General features: G+C 38.4%; 1 protein-coding gene across 1 annotated transcript in view; it reads right to left on the bottom strand.

Annotated features, from left to right (window-relative positions):
* The window catches only part of PRLR (prolactin receptor), a 163,023-nt gene that overhangs the window by 33,062 nt on the left and 123,927 nt on the right, over positions 1–6,034 (bottom strand). The gene's annotated exons all lie outside the window — the stretch shown is intronic.

The following is a 6,034-nucleotide window of genomic DNA, read 5'->3' as shown; positions in this document are numbered from 1 at the left end:
TAGTCATATAAAAGTAGAGCCCATACAATTGTGTGTAGCACATAATACTTTATAATGATAATACTATGTCACTGGTTTGTGTATTTTCTATACTATACTTTTTATTGTTATTTTACAGTGTACTCCTTCTACTTAATCAAAAAAGTTAACTGTAAAATACCCTCAGGCATGTCCTTCAGGAGGTATTCCAGAAGGCATGGCTATCATGAGATGACAGCTCCATGCATGCCATTATCCTTGAAGCCCTTCAAGTGGGACAGGATGTGGAGTGAAAGATGGTGACACAGATGATCCACTCTCAGTGGAGTCCTGGGCTAATGTGAGTGTTTGTGCCTTAGTTTTTAACAAAAAAGTTTAAACAGTAAAACAAAAATAAAAAATAGAAAAAATAGAAAAAAGCTTATAGGATAAGCATATAAAGAAAGAAAATGTTTCTGTGCAGCCAAACAACATGTTTGCTTTAAGCCAAGTATTCTTACAAAATAGTGAAAAAAGTTAAAAAAAAGTTTATAAAGTTAAAACGTTCGCAGCTAGCTAATGTTAATTTATTATTGAAGAAAAAATTTTAAAAACAAATTTGGTGTGGCTTAAGTGTACAGTGTCTATAAAGTCGACGGTAGTGTACAGCAATGTCCTAGGCCTTCACGTCCACTCACCACTCATTTACTGACTCACCCAAAGCAACTTTTAGTCCTGCAAGCTTTATTCATGGTTTCAGGCGTACCATTTTTTAATCTTTTGTACTGTATTTTTACCGTACCTTTCCTATGTTTAGCTACACGATACTTGCCATTGTGTTACCACTGCCTATAGTAAAATGGTGTAGAGGATTGTAGCCTAGGAGCAAGGGGCTACCCCATACAGCCTACGTGTTCAGCAGACTATCCCATCCAGGTTTGTGTAAGTACACTTGATGCTGTTCGAGCAACAACAAGATCACCTAAGGATGCAATTTTTTTTCCTAAGAGTAGCCCCATTGTCAAGTGATGCATGACTGTACTTCTAGCCTAGTTCTGGTCTTTAAACATTTTTACATATCCCCTCCTCTATTTCTCTCTCCTGTATTACTGGCCTGAAGAAGATGAAATTGAGGACTTGAGGGTCCTAAAAGCTCAGTGCAGCCAATAGATGAAAGGCTCTTGAGTTCATGCTGACCCCCAGCAAACTGTCACATGGGTGAGAAATAAACCTTTAGTTGTTATGCTCTGATATTAAAGGCTGGGTGTTATAATGGCTAGCCTTATTTAGCTGGCCAAATCTAGGGACAATCGAGAGACAACCAGTACAGCCTAGTGTATATGGTAACTACTACATTTAACCAATTAGAAGAGCGGTGATTAAGATGGAAGTCTCCAACACCTGACCCACTGCCATTGTCCCATCTGGAATACCATCATCAAAGTCCCAGAATAATCTCAGTTTGGTTTTGTCTACATATTCAGCCCCCTACACTATTACCTTTATACATGTTCACAGGTGTTCAACCACACACCTTTGGGTGACTGACTGAATATTTGTATAAGGTCATATAGAATGCACTATTCTCATTTACAGATCCACAGAAGTAGCACTTGGCCTTGAGTTGTGCAACGCCTTTCCATTAATCAATAGGTTCTCCATATTACTAAGGGATAGGTCCTTCTTGATTCCTCCAATAACCTCTTTGTGCACATTAATTTGAACTCAAGGGCAGAGGGGTGACAAAACCCACTGAGAGGTGTCTACAAGGTGGTTGGGCTAGTAGCTGAAGTGAATAAAAACTGCGATATCAAAATCAAGGAAATGTGGAGACTGTCAAGAACAGGCACAACCTCCATCGTGAAATCTTCAATTAGCAAGGCAATAATAATCCTCAGCCTATTCTTTCTTTTCATTCATAAATGCACACAATGAAAACATGTTTTTCGAGTATCACACATGTCTAAATATCTAAAATATACCCTTTCAGGAATGAAAACTTTTATATCTTAATCAATTGGGTACATACTTCTAAAATGAGGTAGTTCTCTGACTTCTTAACTGAATCTTTTAATGGAATACTGGGGTCATTTATGAATATAAAAATTATGGTGTGATATAGGATGTGCTGAGCTGCTTCTACAGATCGAGGGCTTATTACCAAAATCAAATGCCTGGGACTTGAGCATTTTTAGCTTCTGAGTCTTCTTTTTATAACCTCCTTCCCTCCCTCCATCCTTTTGCCCATCTCTCCTCCCTCCTTTTCTTTGTAATGTCTTTTTCTTTTTCTTTTTTATTTTTTGAGATGGAGTCTCACTCTGTTGCACAGACTAGAGTGCAGTGGCGTGATCTCGGCTCACTGCAACCTTCACCATCCAGATTCAAGCAATTCTCCTGTCTCAGACTCCCGAGTAGCTGAGACTACAGGTGCCCACCCAGTTAATTTTTGTATTTTTAGTAGAGATGCGTTTTCACCATATTGGTCAGGCTGATCTCCAACTCCTGACCTCAGGTGATCCACCCGCCTTGGCCTCCCAAAGTGCTGGGATTACAGGTGTGAGCCACTGCACCCAGCCTGTCTTTTTCTTTACATTCAATTTAACAGCTAATAGTTTTCACTTTTGTTAGTCGACTCTTTTCTAGATGACTCAAGAGTTTCTTCTAGCCCCTTCTACTCTATTGTTGCTTTTGATCTGATGTGAATTAAAAAACCCAATAACTAAATTTTAGAAAATTAAAGTGATTTCAAATAAGAATAACTAGGTTCCAAGTGATGACTAAAGGAATTTCCTACCAATCCTGTAGGTAAATAGATTTTGTTGTATCTATTTTGCTCAAAAACCTACTTATTTTGCTTCCTGGATCTCATATATGTTCCAGACAGTTAAGGTTGCTGGATAGGTGAATTTTAAATAGTGATGCATTTCTGTGTCCCAAAGTAAGAAACTGAACTTAGAAAAATACGGTATAGTTTGCTTAACATCTTAAAAGGCAAGTACTATTGTCAATTATAAAAGGCACTTTCTATATATTTCTTAGTAAGTCTCCCATGCCAATAGCACATATCAGCAAACGGTACAGCTCCCAGTTGGATGCTAGGCTTTTTGAGATAATGGAAGTAGAATGGGCTTCTGCAAATGTCTGCAAATTTGGCCATTAGGATATTGGCCTGGCAGATCCCAGTAAATTATCATTGGCTCACTGCTTTATAATAAATATAGCACCACTTTGTATAGCATATAATCAACGGTATGTCTTCTAAACATTCCTCTCTGAAATTATTAATGTTTAAAAAAAGAGATTGGGAAGTCAAAACTCAAAATGTTAGTCAACTTCTCTTTATCTGTGTAGACATTCTTCCTAGTAGTTTACCCATGATGGTTTTTCATCCTTGGCCTGGAAAACATCCCATTCTCACATATCCATGCTTCTAAACTCAGCTTTGGAGACAGAATTTAATATTACCACAAGAATAATAGAATTTAGAAGGGAAGTTTGATGCTTTTTAGATACCCTCAATTATAGAAATTGCCAGTTTATTTGCAAGCCAAAGTATAAATGGCTTGGGATGCTTTCATGGGTGTGCCTGAGAGAGGGGCCACAACTGAATGTATTTTTTGATGTCCTTGATTACCTAAAAGATCCTATTATAATCTTTTTCTCTTTTTAAAAAGCTCTGTAAGTGCATGTGCCCAGGCGAACAGAGCCCAGGCGAATGGACAGGCTAACAGAGGCCAGTGGGTCAGTATGAGAAGAGCAATAAATAGTGTTTACTTTCATATCCTGTACAGTTCAAAAGAGGGGTTTCCTGCTTAGCACAGATGTTCTGAGAACACAGTAGTGCTTAGCTCCTTACAGAATGAAGGATGAGTAACCAGGCAGGACCGCCTCTAAATGGCAGCCTTTGCTCTCACCCTCTGACCACCTGAAGGGCACACTGAAGCCTGTCCCACTTCGGGTATTAACAAGACCAAGGATTTTTTGAGTTGACAGAGGTGAGGGGCTCTATAGCACATTTCTGTGCTATATAACTGAGCCTGTACCCTGCCTCTCAGACTGTGTTGAATGATTTAAACAGCTTTTTTTTTTTTTTTCTGAGACAAAGTTTTGCTCTGTTGCCCAGGCTGGAGTGCAAGACACTAGTAGCAGACACTTTGCAAAATTCTTGTTAGGCACCTCTGCCTAACAAAGTTCCTCCCCTGTCAGTTGCCATATCTTGCCCCTTTATCTTTCCTCACACCTCTCTAAAATCTCCTCTAAAATAAAATAAAAATTAAAATAAAATAAAATTCCATCTATAGTTCTAAGCAATCCTGCAATCAGCACCAGCTTACATATCTCATTCACCAAATGGCAGGCTGATTTCTAGAGACATGGTAACCATCTAGTGTCCTCAAAGTCTACTCCATGAGGGATCTTAGCCTTCTCACCATGTGGCTTATTAAAGTATTTTTCCCACAAAAATGGCTCTCCTCCTATGAAGGAATATAGCTGCCAGGAAAATGTGATTTCTCTATACTGCTTCAGAAGCTATAGCAATTGGCACATTGTTGCCCAGCAGAAAGCCCAGCTGCTTCTCATACTCAGTTTCAGATTATCCTCCTTCAGGCATGGATATCCCTGGGTTTTCCAAAGCTGGGTCACGCTTGTCCACAAAACACCCAGCACCTGACCTTACCATAGCACTGATAATGAATCTTGACTTATCTTTCTCTGTATCCCTACCCCATCTCAGGCTAGAAGCTCATTACTCTGCATTTTTTTTGTATGCCCCATTGTGAGAGATGGGAAAGTTCTTCTCCAAGTGTATATCTTAGATTACATTATAAGGAGTTACAATCTATTGCTCTATGGTCATTATCTGCTAGTAGAATAAACATAGACCTATGTATATATATTCTCTAAATCAGCTACTTCTTAAATCAGCTACCTTGACTTGCTCCAGAATGTCTGAACAGAACTGGGCAAGCTCCAAACCCTGGTGCATGCCATTCCTTATTTGGAAACCTTCCTGACCGTCTCCTGACTAGCTTCTTCTTCTTCCTTGCCTTCTTCCTTGTCTTCTTTCCCCCTTATCTATTCAGGAAATTTCCAAGTTTTTAGCCAATGGGGTCAAGCATAGAATGTGAGGTCCCGTTTCGGCCAGTGGAAACTGGACACAGCAGTAGGGCAATTGAGTCAGGTTATGAAAGTTATAGATGTCCCTGTCTCCTTTGTTCAGGTGTGCTCTCATGGCAAGACTGCTGGCGAGTTGCACCCTTCCTGCAGGAAGTGAACTAGCCTTGTTGTGTGATCCATTGTCTAGGTGTGGATTGCTCCCGATGTTATAAACCCATTTCCAACACACATGCTAATGCAAAACTGGATACATAGTAGGTGCTCAATAAATGGTTCTGAATAAATGAAATGTATGTGTTCTAGTTGTATTCAGAGGGCAATTGGTAAGAATTTTATGCTTTAAAGAGCTGTTAATCATTGGAATATGTGATTGAGGGAGGTAATGCCTTTTCCATCTTGGATGGTTTAAAAATTGATAATGATGGCAACATACATTTTAATACAATTTTAGTTTTCAGAGTATTTTCATATAAAATATTTTATTTCATTCTCTTTCCAATGCTGTGAGATTTTAGGATGGTATCATTGAGTTTGTAAACACTTCTGGCTGCTAGATGGTAAAGGTGGGACAGACGTTTTATCTTTTGAATATAAATTCATGTATCCCTTTAGGGTAATATATTTTAAAAGCCTTAAGAATGTAGATACACTTGGAATCACAAAATGGGCTTCTAGAAATGTATCCCAAATGAACAGAAACAAAAACAATTCTGTACAAAGAGAATCCCACCCTCCTACTGCTAGAATTCAATATTCTACTCTCATTTTGATATTTATAAAAACAGAATTGTGGGGAAAAGATCTAAGTATCAAATCTTAAGGGATTGTTTAGCTAGATCATGTTCTAGTCATACAATGAAATATTACTTAATCTTTAAATAATGTGATGAACCAATGATATAGAAACATGGATAAAATAAAAAAGAAATTGAATACAAAAAGTAGATGTGTTTGATCC

This window comes from Cebus imitator, unplaced genomic scaffold (genome assembly GCF_001604975.1).
Source record: "Cebus imitator isolate Cc_AM_T3 unplaced genomic scaffold, Cebus_imitator-1.0 Scaffold205, whole genome shotgun sequence".
Taxonomy (NCBI): domain Eukaryota; kingdom Metazoa; phylum Chordata; class Mammalia; order Primates; family Cebidae; genus Cebus; species Cebus imitator.
This window is presented reverse-complemented; position numbering and strand designations above follow the sequence as displayed.